This window comes from Phacochoerus africanus, chromosome 16 (genome assembly GCF_016906955.1).
Source record: "Phacochoerus africanus isolate WHEZ1 chromosome 16, ROS_Pafr_v1, whole genome shotgun sequence".
Taxonomy (NCBI): domain Eukaryota; kingdom Metazoa; phylum Chordata; class Mammalia; order Artiodactyla; family Suidae; genus Phacochoerus; species Phacochoerus africanus.
In genome coordinates, this window is record NC_062559.1 from 12,560,464 (window position 1) to 12,575,812 (window position 15,349).

At 41.2% G+C, this 15,349-nt stretch overlaps 1 protein-coding gene across 1 annotated transcript in view; it reads right to left on the bottom strand.

Moving 5' to 3' along the window:
* Positions 1 to 15,135, bottom strand: part of CHRM2 (cholinergic receptor muscarinic 2) — a 142,004-nt gene extending 126,869 nt beyond the window's left edge. The window contains exon 1 of the mRNA XM_047763279.1: positions 15,095 to 15,135. The gene's annotated coding sequence lies outside the window, so the exon portion shown is untranslated. The remainder of the gene's footprint in view (positions 1 to 15,094) is intronic.
* Between the last annotated feature and the right edge of the window lie 214 nt (positions 15,136 to 15,349).

The following is a 15,349-nucleotide window of genomic DNA, read 5'->3' on the forward strand; positions in this document are numbered from 1 at the left end:
TACATTGTGTAATTCATTTCCAATTATTTTTTATTATATAAAGTTAAAAGAGTGACTTGCTATCTTTTAATGAGCATCAACATTATTAAAAAATTGGTTCAGATAGATAACTGTAAGGATTAATAAAAACTCTATTTGCATGCAATTCAATAGCAAAAATGAATAGATGAGATTGCCAAAACTTCTGGAAATCAGGAAAGTAGATACTCTCAAGATTGAAGTAACTCCTTGTACTAGGGTTGAACCTCAGCAGGAACTCAGAATGATGACCTAACAGTCAATCCATGTTATGACAGTTTACCTTCCATGTCATATCTGTCATCAAAGTTTTGACAATCACTCTAGTTTAAAACTCAGCATTTCCAACAAAATCTTACCACTAAATCATGAGACTCCCTTTATAAAACATTAGGGAAACAGAAGAGGTGAGGTGGAAAAACAATCAGAAATCCCACACAAATGATAAAGACTATCAAGGCAGGTGTACATCTCAGATCTTTCTAAGAAAGAATAAACTCAAGTGTTAAAAATAATCACATAGAACATTTTATGGAAGTAGCCACAATGGGGTCATGAAATTGAAAATGGATTGAGTATCAAGATGTTCAGACTCCACATCCTGGCTCCATCACCTTAAATCATCATCTCCCACAGGACAACCCACTACTTTTTCTTGTTCACAATCTCCTTAACTGTAAAATAAGGATAGAAAACTAGATAATGTTTATACCACTTCGCTAAATTCTTGACTCTATGAAGCTGAAGGAACTAAAAGCAAGCTGGCAACTGCACAATGGTCTCCCAAATGCATATTCTTAACTATTACTTTATACTGCCTGACAATGGAGTATACCTTTTGGAGGACACTGTAGCCTCAAGTCGGGGAAATATGTCTAAGCCTTTTCTCACTAAGCTCTCTAGTTGGTTGTGAAGGCCACTGGAAGATCCCAGCTACCAGGGAGCACAGTCCCACTATATCTGTTGAGGCTGCTGCAGTGCTGTTATCAAAGAATGCTAAGACATGAGGAAGAGAGGGGGTGAAAGTGTAGTACCTCCCCTTCCCCTATAAATATTCCTGTGTGATGATAGAGAGGGCTCAGGTAGGAGGGTTAGTGGGAGCAGAAGCGATATGATTTGCACAGAGTAAATGTTAAGCAAACATTTGCTAAAATAATCAATAAAAGAATAAATGAATACTCTAATTAATGCAAAAAACCAAGGCTGTATAGCTCAGTAACATTTCCACAATGATACTCTGTCTCATGATATAAATCATTCTCTATCTATGGTCATAGATCTAGTAGATGGAGTCAAGCAAAGAGTCAGTGGCACTGTAGGTCCATCCTAGTGTGAAAAAAAAAAAAATCAGTGTATTTAAATTATATGTGACCTGTGCTGGCTAAAGTTTGTTTCAAAATATGCTATATATAGTAATAAACAAGATGGGTCCCTTCAAATTTCATGTGCTAGTTATCAATCAGATTCAACTTAAAGTAATAATACTATATACCTACAAAAGGTAGCCTATAGAACATTTTGCTCAGGTTCAGGGGAAGTGTTGGTTTCAAAAGTGGGAAAGTTTGTCAGAAGAGGAGATTGATTTTGAAAGGAAAATATCACCTAGAAAAAGAGTTTCTTGAAGCAATTTCAGAGGATGATTACTTGTTGTTATGAAATCAAAGGAAGAAGCAAATTAGGGTAGTAGAAATTTTGGACATATAGCAGACCATCATGGCATAAAACCATCATTAAAAAATACTTCCTGAGTTTCATTATGCGACAAGCACAGAGCCAGGTGTAAGATTCAGTGCTGAGAAGAAAAACTTTAAAAACCACTAAATATAAAGCCTGTCTTTATGGAGCATGTCTCTTCAAATGAAACCAGAGAATATCAATGGCAATTTTATTCATTGTATAAAGGAGTTAACTAGAAAGTACATATGAAGTTGAAGATTGGGCCCAAGCAAAGATATTAAAAGTCAAATTTTAAAAGTTTTATAGGACTTGTTTTACTTCTCAAATAAATTAAGAATGCTCTCTCTGCTATTGGTAAAGCAAATTAATTTTATGCTCCATTTACAGATCAGTACAAGTATCTTGGGTAAATTTTCAGGTTTTTTTCTTAGCTTCATCATGAGCATCTGACTGCTGAGGCTTAGATTATCAACTGGGAAAGATAAATGGAAAAGGAACAGATCTGTGAGGTCCTTTCTTCCCTCTGCTGGTATTTACTGATTCAAAGGAGCAGAAGAATTGCCAACACTGGATAAACAAACCATCTAAGTCTTTCAACCAAGAGGTGAAAGATTTTTGTTGCTTGAATTAAAAAAAAAAAATCTTGTGAAAAATATAATAATGGAAAAAATTTTAAATTAAAAACTGCAAGATGGCAAGTAATGATGGTCTTCTCTCACTAAGTGCTGAGATAAGGATGGGAGGAGTTAAAGAAGGAAGAGATAGAATTAACAGATATTGAGAATATGAGTTCTGTGACTGTTATTGTCAAGTTCCAGAATTTTAAAACATGGAAATGTACGGTTAGGGAAAATACAAGCATACATGTATATATATAGTGAAATTAAAAAAAAAAAACCCTCTAATCCATACCTAAAATTTTACCTTCAAGGAACAAGGAATTTTATCTTTGAAAATACCAAAGAAAAACTAATGCACTGGAATATTACTCAGCACTAAAAATAAAGGAGCCATCAAGGTAAGAAATGACATGGAAGAAACTTACGTGCATATTGCTAACTGAAAGAAGCCATTCTGAAGAGGCTACATACTGTATGATTCCAACTATATGACCCTCTGGAAAAAGTAAAGCTACAGAGACAATAAAAGGATCAGTGGTTGCCAAAGGTTAGGAGGGAGGGATAAATGGAGGTGGGGGGACAGGATTTGTTAGGGCAATGAAACTACTCTTTATGATACTATAGTATCCTCAGTTTTGCTGTGAACCTAAAACTGCTCTTAAAAAAAAAATCTACTTTTAAAAAAACTAGAGCAGCAAAAAAGGTTGAAGAAAGAATCTGTTTGAATTTTAGATTACTCATCTATTGATATCATTTCATTTTCAATTATATTGGAAAAGTAAAATAAGAGCCCATGGGAACATGGGAGAAAAAATAATTTTTAAAAGTAGTCAAATATTTGCTGTAAGTGGATGAGTAGGTCACACTAATTTATTTAAAAGAAGCAAACAGGGCTGTCTAGCACAGGAAACTGTATCTAGTCACTTGCGATACAACATGATGGAGGATAATGTGAGAAAAAGAATATATATATATTCACCTGGGTCACTTTGCTGTACAGTAGATACTGAAAAAATACTGTAAATCAACTATGATGGAAAAAATAAAAATCTTTAAAAAAAAAAAAAAGAAGAAGAAGAAGCAAACAAGGATAAGGATATACAGAAAATCTGACCAGTATACGGCATGGTGGTTTTAATGATCCGCAACTCCTAAGTCTTAGGGAAATTAGCTAACAAATCTTAGCTAATTTTAATGATCTGCAACTCCTAAGTCTTAGGGAAATTAGCTAACAAATCCTAGCTAATTTTAATGATCTGCAACTCCTAAGTCTTAGAGAAATTAGCTAACAAATCTACAGTCACCATCACTTATTTTTGAAAGTGAATCTCATACCAAGAGGTGCCAAAATATTGGAACTGGAGCAACATCTATTAGAGGAGAAGAAAGAAAGGCTGCCAATTATAGCCTACACTCCAGATTTAATATCTACTAAAATAATGGTACTAAATCAGAGACAAAAAATATAACAAACTTTAGGCACTGAAAAAACTGCCAAAAGCAGGAGCAATTAAATGGCTGAGGATTGAGAAACTGAAGAAAGATCCACAAGGAACGGATCATGGGAACTTGCGTTGTGATAAAGAAGCTAAAAAAAGCTACTGAACATCAAAGGGGAGACATATGACATCCTCTTTCTTCCATGAAAATGACTCCTGGGATTCAGTATGAACACTTAAGTCATAAAAAGATGTCATTTTATTTTATTTGCATATAGGAACTTGCTAGAAAATAAATATGACCTCCTTTCTCTCTCTCCTTAAAAATAAAATTAATCCGAATTTTAATAAATTGTTATAGAGACAGAAGCAAAGGAATCTCCTTTTAAATGAGGGAATTTTAAAGAGGAATGCCAAGGATGTGAATTTTTTGAAGAATGTCTTATGTAACAAACTAACTGCAAAAGAGAAGAACAATTATCACTTTAATTAATTAGGGACCTGTTGTTGCTCCCTTGTGAAAGATAATCCTTGATTGAAAGTGTCAGTATGTAAAAATATTGACTGATATTGAAATGTAAGAGTGTGAAATTTCAATTAATTGTACAAAACTATCTGGTATTATCACTTACCAATAGGCACTAATGATACTCAGAGATCTGAGGCATACAGAGTTGACAGTGGACATGTAAACTGGAACAGAATTGATCCACTGATGGTGCATCCCTCAGAATAATTAGCTCTTTTGGCCTTTCATTTTATATCTGCAATGTAGAGGTTAATGTTAAGTCACAGTAACTATTCCACAGAGGAAAGGAATAGATATTACAATATGAAATAAAGGATCAGCTATTTTAACAAACACATAGTGTTTTCTTTCTTTTATTTTAAATGATTTTTGTTTTTTCCATTATAGATGGTTTACAGTGTTCTGTCAATTTTCTACTGCACAGCAAAGTGACCCAGTCACACATACATATATACATTCTTTTTCTCACATTATCGTCCATCATGCTCCATCATAAGTGACTAGATATAGTTCCCAGTGCATAAGTGTTTTTCATAGTCAACAGAAGTGTTCTAATATCTATACAGTTTATAATTATTCATGAAATCATATTCATGCCTTAGCAATTCCATACCTGGAAGCCTTGTTGAAACTCTTTTTCCCTCTGTGCCTAGAAAGAGCTACAAAAGGAACTTGAAGGAAAAAACATCTTGAAATGTGAAGCCTATTACTAGACCAAGCCAGGAGGTGAGTGGCCAAACAGATGCTAAATCCACCTGAGAAAGATTCCTCCAATATAGACTCTCTTTTCATAATTCCACTTTCTGAACTCAAACTGTAATGTGCCTCTATTTCTTTTTTTTCCCTATTTTTATTGCCTTCATAAAAATTAGATGTCAACTAATATAATGGGGTATTCTTTTAAACAATAATCACTTTAAATAAACCATTATGGTACAGGAAAACAAAACAAAACAAAACAAAAACAGAAATTCAAAACTCATCTTTGGGAGTTCCCGTCGTGGCTCACAGGTTAACGAATCCAACTAGGAACCATGAGGTTGTGGGTTCGATCCCTGCCCTTGCTCAGTGGGTTAAGGATCTAGCGTTGCCGTGAGCTGTGGTGTAGGTTGCAGACGTGGCTTGGATCCCGTGTTGCTGCGGCTGTGGTGTAGGCTGGCAGCTACAGCTCCGATTAGACCCCTAGCCTGGGAACCTCCATATGCCGAGGGAGTGGCCCAAGAAATGGCAAACAAAACAAAACAAAACAAAAGATGCAAAACTCATCTTTGACTTCAGGCATGAGACTGATGCCCAAAGCAATGGACTCACTTTTAGATCCAGAACAAGGTATCTAGTTGACAGGCACCAACTTCAACACTGAGAGGGAGGGAGAGGGAGAGCAGGAGTGAGGGAGGGAGGAAGGGAGAGAGAGAGAGAGAAAGGAAGAAGAAATGAAGGAAGGAAGGAAGGAAAAAAAAAGAAATACAGACAGACAGACCATCTATTACATCTGGTTGATGTGAGGTATTGGAAGAGTATATGTAAAGAAATGCCACAGATCCAAAATTTGGTAGACACAAGAAACAGCAATGAGATTATTGTTTTTCATTATCACTATTATTGTCACAGAGGAGTATCTCATCCAAAATTCTGAACTTTTCCCCAACATGGAAATATCCAGTCATGGAAAATATCCAGTCAGGATCACTTTAAAGTAAATGGAAATGTTTACCTTTGGTACCCATCAGTCAAACCTTCATCAGCCACTCTTTTCTCTCTGCCTTCAGTACTCCCAGCATAGCATTCAAAAGGTGAAAAAAAGTCTCCAGTGTTTAGGCTTACATGTGAAGATATAACTACCATTCCACTAATAAAATCTAACAGATAAGTAATTTTGAGGATGAAGCAAGAAAGCAACAGGCAGATCTGGGAAACACTTTGGCCTTGGGGCTAGTTTTTATCTTCTCCCTAAAATGAAAATAAACTCCCTGATGATCTGCAAAGAATGCAGTCAAGTAGAGTTTTCCCACCACCTCCTATTTTCATAGTGGTTATACGGTAGCAGGGGAGAAGAAGGCACAGAGCATGAAAAAATCTTCATCATGTTCAACAACATGAAATTGCAGGAAGTTCATACTCTTCCCCTAGCAAATTATTGCATGCTTAGGTTTTATAAAGAGTCGGAAAAAGTAGCCTTTATTGTAATTCTTTAGTTCCCCATCTCACTCCTTCTAAAGAATTCCTTAGTAGTTAATTAAGTAATCAAAAGACAATAGGTTTGTCTTCCTCTCTTATTTCATCTTGTTTACTGGCATGGCATAGTTGGTGAGGTAAGGGAAAGCTTCTTTGCTTTATTAAAGTGGAATACTTGTCTTCCTGGCCAAGGGTGAGTAATAACATCAGGAAAAAACATCACAACATTCCTTTTCCTGGAGGAGGTCTCGTATCAGTCTGTTATTGGGGTTCGTCGCAGTGTACAACATTTTGCAACAGTAACAGTGAAATATATCCCCATTAAGATTTATGACAGTTCCCCCACTGTCCTCCATTAGAATGCCTCCACTTGATCTGGGAGAGAGGAAGAGGGCCAGGGGCTCAGTCCAGCTAGATTAGTAATGAAAGCCCAGACAAAATACCAGAGAGGAGAGTGCACAGAAGAGCTTTAGAACCACAAAGATGTCTTCCCCAGAAGGTATCAGAGAAAATGAGGGATTGCATACAGGGACAATGAAACAAGGCATAGAAAATAAATCAAGAATAATAATCAAGAAAATAATATCAAAATAAATCTTATAGCCAGAACTGATTTAAATCTAAGGACACAAGGTAAACATACAGGACTGTACCCCATCTAAATAAAAGGTACCAGAATCATAGGACATGGAAGAGGAGCACCTTTTTCTGTGCATGTCCTTCTGGATTGCTACTCATCACATGCAACTGAAAAATCAAAGAGTCTCTGGCCGCAATTAAGCTCTCAGTCTTGATGGTCCACACAAGATGGAAAACTCCTGTGATGATGACTGCAGCAACATTTGGGATGATCAACCACACTTCATTTATCTCCAGCACCCTTTAGATGCCAATTCCTCAATCTGCAATTATTTAAAATACAGTCCTTCGATTACCCACCTCGATATCATGTGAGGAGCTAAACACACAGATTTCTGCATCTGACCTCAAAATCTTTGCAAGAGGAAAAGAGTACTTCAAGAATTCAACCTGTGAATGAACCTCTTTTAAAAAACTTCTTAGAAGACAGTAGGGATTCAAATAATCTAGAAGGTGGCTATTTAAATATACATGATGACTACGAATGTTGACTCTGGAAAAGTGAATCCAATTTTGCCATGGGATCAACATTAAAGGATATACAGAGTCGCCATCTTCAGAAAAGACAAGCCCTACTCTTCCAAACCTAGAAAATATAGGAACTTCAAAATACTACCTTGCTACCACACCCTTTGCTTTTATTTTCATTTATCTTAAAAACAAAGATCTTCAGTCTTGTTGTTGTTGCACATCAGCCATGGGCTGAAAATTTGACTTTAGTTTTGATCTATGGAGATGCCCATAGCTCCCCTGATATCATAAAATGGAATGCGGCACTATGCATATTTATAGGGCTACCTATTTTCTACACAAAACACTGTGGAAAAAGTAAAGCTCTGTACTAATAAAGCTCTGTAAAGCTCTATTTCCAATACATTTGAAATGTATATTATTGTCATTTATACAAACATGGCCTCTGTGGACCTCTCCGATATCATCAGCATTCCTGACAGGTTCCAGTTAGTGTCCCCCACCAGTGCCAGGTAGAAATCATTTGACTTACCTAGCACTCTTACAAGTTAACCCTTTTGTAAACAGTTCATCTGAATATCCAAGAAAAAAATTTAGCTAACCTTTAAAGTGAAAACCCAAGTTTTCCCCTTCCAAAGAACTTTGCTGGGAATATTAAATGTCCTGAATGTCATGATTGTATTGACTGTGGATATCAACATGACTAACACATAGTGAATACAGAGAATATATAAAGCAGTGTGCCTGACTGTGGGAAATTAAATGAGATATGGGATATAAAATAGTCAGCAAAAATACCTGCCACATCCTAGTTTTTCTTAGCTATTATGAATTTGGGGGGATGACCAGTAGGATATTTATCACTGCTTGTTAGTGTTATACTAGTAAGGAATTAGATGACGAGGAGGAGGAAGAAGAGGAAGAGGACAAAGAGGACAAATATATTGGCCAATACTTACTTTGCCTTTCCTCTGGGCCAGTCATTACACTAAGCTATTTATACATATTATCTCCTTGTTCAGTGAGGGAATGAAGAAATGGCTGGTAGAGATAGGGCTTGGTCGAAAGTTTTTGTTTGATCAGTTATGGAATCTCATGTAGGTTTGATTTTAGAGTTTATTCTAGACACTTGAGAAACAGTGAAGAATTTTTGACAAGATAATGACATGTTCAGATTTGCACCCTAGAAAGGCTGTGTGAGGCATGGATTGTACTAGGGGAAGACTGGAAGTGGGAGACCAGCTAGAATTACAAGGCTCTGGTGATAGTTCGAGTGAGAGATGCTAAAGGTCTAAAAATGACGTGTGGATAGAAAGGAAAGGGATGAGTTGCAGACAAGTCTCAGACACAGGTTGACTTGATGACACTGTGAGATGTCACAGGAGAATTGGAGTGAGGAAGAAAGAAGACATGTTTATAGCATATCATTATTATTATATAGGCTATCCAGCAAGAGCAATGTTCCAGTTTTAAAGAGAGACTTCCATTTTGAAATTTTAAAGACTTAAACATCCCATTAGCTTCTTCTTCCAGAGATATCTCAATGTCTTCCATAAAAGCACTCTTTGTCTCCTATAGAAATATTTTCACAATATGTTAAATACAGATTGGTACAGGAGTTCCCTTCATGGCTCAGCAGAAACAAAACTAGCATCCATGAGGATGCACATTTGATCCCTGGCCTCGCTCCGTGGGTTAAGGATCCAGCACTTCAGTGAGCTGTGGTGTAGTTCTCCGTTCGGATGTGGCGTTGCTGTGGCTATGGTCTAAGCCAGCGGCTACAGCTCTGATTTGACCCCTAGCCTGGGAATCTCCATATGCAGCAGTTGCGGCCCTAAAAAGACAAAAAACAAAAACAGAAACTCATAAGGGTAAAATTATCCCCCATTTCCTATAACTCTGTAATTCTACACAGCAAACAGCACTTAATATGCTCAGGCAATGAATATTTTCCACTAGTCTTTTTACTTAAAGATATACTAATAGAGAATCTTTCTTGTTTTTGTCCACCTCAAATTACCACTGAAATTGAAATTTTAAGTTGTTTAAAAAACAATGTTCTTGTCCTATCCACAGTAGTATGCTTCCTATTTTTGCACAGCAGAGGGCACCATTCTGTGAAAGCCCTGATTTAGGAGAGAGGAGGAAAGACAAAGAAGGAATTCCACTGCTAATGAAAGAAACTGATTTTTTAGTGTGTACCCTTATCTACCATGAAACATTACCATGGTAACAGCACCAGTTAAGATGATTGTATATTTAGGTCACAGTATAAAAGTAGGAGCTTGAATGTGTGTGCAGAAAAAGAGAAATGAAATAAGGTACAAGGCGATATCAAGAATGGAAGGAGGCAAACCAGCCAGAACCTGCCTGACACTTCGCTAATTTCAGATTCCCCAAGTCACGTCATACCTTTCAAAGAAAAGGTGGATAATAAATTCTAACTATAATCAAAAGTTGCCATTCAGACTCAGAAGCTTAAGCACCAGCAATCTCAAGTCAGACGAACTCACTTGAAAAGACAACTAGAAGGGAAGTTGGGATGTGTGTATTCTGTGGCAGTTCTTGGTTAGCTGCTTCACACTGGGAAAACCTCTTTATCCACTTCAACACTTAACATGAGTTACAGCAGCTAATATCAAAATTCTCTTGCATCCTTTTGCACCAGACAAAAGAAAATCTCTGTGTTGCTATAGGTGAAAATAGCAGCCAAAATATCAGGTAATTTTGGTGCCCTTGTTTTCTTCTGCCAGAAGCAATCACTGATTAATCAGAACAAGCATGTTGTGCCAACTTAGAATCTAGCTGGCACTGAATCTTCCTTGCTTAAGGTTTAGGGAATGCAAAAAGAATATGCATATTTGAATTAAAAGAATGAGGAGAAGATTGTTGAACACTAAACACCATGGCTGTGATTTCCCTAAACATGAGCAAAACATATTCTACAACTTTTCATCAGCACAGTATAAGACAAAGACTAGAGTCCGAGAGGCTTATATTGTAATCCAGGGGCTGCAACTTACTAGCTGTGTGATCTTGGGCCATTATTTAGGCCCTCTGAATGCTGGCTTTCTCATCTATAAAATGGGAACAACAACATATACTTCATAGGGTTGTTGCAATGAGAAAATGTAAAAGCTGATTCATCTCTTCACTCATCCAACAAATATTTAATAAACTTCTAGGATGTAACAGGCACAATCTTAAAGTGGGATAAAGTCCTAACAGAACAGATGAAATAATGCATGTAATAGGTGCTTGGGATAGTTTCAGGGACTTTTTATTTATTTGTTTGTATTTTTACGACCGCCCCCATGGCATATGGAAGTTCCCAGCTAGGGGCTGAATCCGAACTGCAGCTGCCAGCCTACACCACAGCTCACAGCAACGTTGGATCCTTAACCCACTGAGCCAGAGATCAACCTGGATGCTAGTTGGGTTCATGAGACTGAGCCATAATGGGAACTCCAGTTTCAGGGACTTAGAACACACGCTATGAAAATGCATTCACAAGGAAAAAATGATCTGCTCTGTGAGCCCCACACAAAACACAAACTCTCACCACCACAGCCTCTGTGTGACCCAGCTGAGCTGTGGGGTATGTAGTCAGTACACTTGTTCTGATACCTTTAAGGAAACCAGTCCCAACATCTGCTCAATGAGCCAAAGGGAGATAAAATGGGGACAGGTGACAGGGAATGAAAGCCAGGTGTTAACAGTTACAAGGAGGGTACTGACGGTGTTTGATATAGAAGAGTTCATTGAGGGAAAAATACTGGTCCACATCATAAAACACCAAATCAACCCAAATACAAGGTTAAATGAAAATCCAGGCCCTCAAGAGAACTGTGGGGCAAAATGTTTCTGTCAGTCACTTGCTCCTACTGGGTAAACTGAAGCAAGATTGAGACTAGGAGTGGGGTTTGAGTGGTCACATACAGACAGTTACTGGGAGTTCCCTGTTGGCTTGGCGGTTGAGGATCCGGCATTGCCACTGCTCTGGCTGGGGTTCCATCCCTGGCACTTGAACTTCCCCCAGGCTATGGGTGAAGCCAAACAAAACAAAACAAAACCCACTAAGGAAATACTCATGGGCATTCTCTCACAGGCATACCCCAGAGACGAACATCAGTGATGGAGGCTCATTACAGTGGCAGGCCCACAGATTTCGGCCTCATTTTTTTTCTCCCCTTCCCTCTTCAATTCCTTTATTGTACGCTCTCCTCTTCTTCCCCTTCTGCACTTGCTTCAACTTTGTTCACTGCTGTGGGTCAGAGAGACATGTGTCCCTGGGTCAGCCTGCCCGTCCTCCACTGACATGGGTGCCATGCCTTCCCTGTGAACCAGCAAGCTGTGGTCTGCTGTTTCTTCAAACCTCTGAGGCTGCCCTCCTGCCTCCTGTGCCCTGGCCCCTGGAGGTTGGCTATCCTGAAACTGGAGTAGTAAAACTGCCACCGAATGTACATCCAAGTGCCTGATGTTGGGGGATATCTGGGCAAAGAAGGGGATAGGATCACATTGGGAGTAATGCAGTTTTTAAACACAAAGATAGCAGTACCTCCCCACAAAACTGACAGACTGTTGAGGACTCATTCCATAGAGACTTTTACCTATGTCTGACTTCTAATTTCTCCCCTATCTACCCCTGAAGTCAACTAAGAGCTGCAAACACATTTTGTGGGTTCTCTTGAACTTGAACTAGGATACGGATATTCTAATCGACCTGTTTTCTCACTTCAGTCCCCCGCTAGACACCCTCAGACACACTTACCTAGACAAACACATCTTTCTTCTGTAGGAAAACCAAGTATTTGTCAGGAAGCCCACCCTGAAATTACCCCACTCCCACCCCATCTCAATTACAGTGTTTTAAAACAATAAGCTATAGCGGTTGAAATTTCTATGCCTTTTTAGGGTCAAGTTTTACTTTTCAGTTTTGACGGGCATAATCATTTAGTCTAGTAAAGCATATAGAGTCATTATATAAGTTGCTTATCCTACTGCCACAGCTGGAACACATTACTACTAATAATAATAACAATCAAAATTCATTTGGCATTAACTTATTAGTTCTTGAGTCCTTAGTTGCCAAATCCTGCAAAGCCGAGACACTGCTGGCACAAAATTCTTCCATCCATTTGACAGGTCTCAAAAGTCCACTTTCTGAATCAAAGGTGAATACAGTTCTTAATATGACCAACCAGCTTATTTTTACAGTTATGCCTTTGCTGTTATCCCCTCGAAGATCATACACGCCTAACTGCAGTTTCTTAAGTGTATCATCATCCTTATTATTATTTGATTATCCATGAAAATGTACCCTATATATCTTCCTGCCATTGGTTTTCAATATAATGTATATGTATGCGTGTGTGTGTATCTATATATATATATACACACACAGACTGCCAACAAAATACAAGATTAAACCTTTGCCGTATAAGAACAGGTTGAATATCTGGAGTTTATGAACTGCCTCACTTTCAGAGCCCTCTCAACACCAGTAAACCAAAAGGTCTCAAGCAAAATGAGGTGCTGGTTCACTCTAGGACCCAGTGACCTCTGGTCTTCCCCAGAAAAAGCCCCCCAACACCCCGTGCCCCCCCACCCCCCTTCCCTCCCCCCCAGTGGGCTCTGCCCTAGGTTGACGGAGGAGGGGGGGCTGAGGTCCAGGGGTGCTACAAACTCAGGGTCACTACTGCTCTGCAGGGGCACCTTCCCCTGCCCCCAGCTCTCAACCCAAATTCAACTGCCTTTCTAGAGGGTTTTTCTCTGGAGTAAGAGTTGGCTCCCCTTTCCTCCCACCCAGTGCTTTGAGGAGCAGAGGCCAGAGGTAACTGAGCTGTGGCCATAGAGGTGGCTGTGGCTGTAGGCACCCCAGGGGTGACAGACGTGCTGCTGCAGGCTGGAGGTCAGGTTGGTGTGTGGTAGAGCGTGAAGATGTATGTTTGTGTTGCTGGTTGCCTGCACTAGGAGACTGGCAAACTACACGAACCCACTGCCACCCAGTGCTAAGAAAAAGAGCAAGAAAAGCAAAACAAACCAAAAAAAGGAAAGAAGATGAAAAGGAAACAAAGTCCATGCGGGGGATTCCGAAGCTTGAGGACCTCGAGCCGCCTTGCTCTTGCTGGGCTCACTGCGCCTGGGTAGGTGGACTTGGAGCCCTTGGTGGCGCGTTACAGAGGGGCCCTGGCCATGAGGTCATTAAGGACATGCGAGGGCAGCTGGGGTGAGATGTCTGCGGACAGCTCTGCTTGCCTTAGGCGGTTACCTCCATTTCTCTGCTCTTCTCCCTCCTCTCCTTCTCAAGTGACTCCCAAAGATATTACCATGCAGGCACCACTGATCTCAAGGCCTGGGCCTGGCAAGCGCTGGAGAGAACCCTCCCTTGAAAGATTCTGTAGCTCAAAGGACTGCCACCGGCAGGAGGGTAGAGAAAGGGGGACTTTGGACGGGGCTGAGACAAAGAGTATGTGCTGCTTTCGGAATCTGTAATTCCGGGCAATTTTGACCTCTTAAGAGCTCTGCTAGGAGATCAGCCTCCTGCCCCACTAGGGGCGCGGGGCGGAGCGCACAGATGGAATTTCCTCGCGATTTCCCCTGCGGGGGCAATCTAGGGTTCCCAAAGCTGCAAGTTAGCAGCGATTGCCCAGGTCCGCAGGTGCGGACCTTGAGGGACATAGAGGGTGCAGCTGTTCCCAATCTGAGCGCGAACCCCGCTGAGGTGGTCCGGAGCTCATCTAGAGGTGGCTGTCAGTGAAGCCCAGGCATGGTCCGTCCGGTTGCTCGTGGACTCCTGGCTAGGAATTGCCTTCAGTTCGAGGTAGACAGCCAACCTCCTGCGCGGGCCAAAATGGGATGTTGCAGAAGACTACCTATTCTTCTGTCCTGGGTCCCTTTCCCCAATCTTATTCCCCTGCCCCGTGGCCACATTCGTCAGACCACAGTACCAAGCCTCCCTCCAGCGAGCTGGCGCGGACGCCCCAAGAAAGGGCTGTTCGAAAGGCGGAACCCGAGGACCGCGAGGAGGAGCCGGAGGAGACAGTGTAGCCAGGCCTCCACCCCAAACGCCTAGAAGACCTGGCCAGACCCCCTGGCGGGAAGAAATACGAGGGGCTGAAGAGGGCGAAGCGCTCCCTTCTTCTCCCAGCAGACTTCTCGGGGAGAAGGAGGGAGCCGGGTGACAGAGGAGGGAATGGCTGGCTGAAAGAGGGCGCAATACCCTGGCCGGCGCGGCCCCCAGGCTGCCTTCGCCACATTCCGCTGGACCCGGTGACCCGCAGAATTACGCCCCGCCACGCGCTCTACCTCTGTGGCCCCTTCTTTCCAGACCCGCCATCGCTGTGCGCGGTTCTCCAAGCTCCAAGAGTCAAAGTTTCCGTTTGCAGATCTCCACTTGTGGAGGAATTCTCCAATTCCCTAACCCTGGACCCCTCTGTGCCCGTCCCTGGGGGTTGGGAGGGACTCCGCAGTGCCTGGGGGCCCGGAGCCCGCCAGCGGAGAGCTGGGCAGCGCGGTGTCCTTACCTGCCGCAGGTTTAGTTCCACTTGCCTCCCCGAGCTGCAAGAAGCTTGGTGTGGGCTGGCAGGAGCGGGGAGCCCTTCGCAGGTTCGGGGCCGATCCTCCGGGGAGCGAGCTGCGCGCTGTTCAGAGTCCGAGGCCAGGCACCGGCTTGCTTTCTCCCTTGATCTAGCAAGCGAAAAGGAAAAGATTAGTTGGTGCCGAGACACCCGGAGGGGTGGGGCGGGGGAGGCGGGGAGAGAGCGGACCCAAGGCTCCCG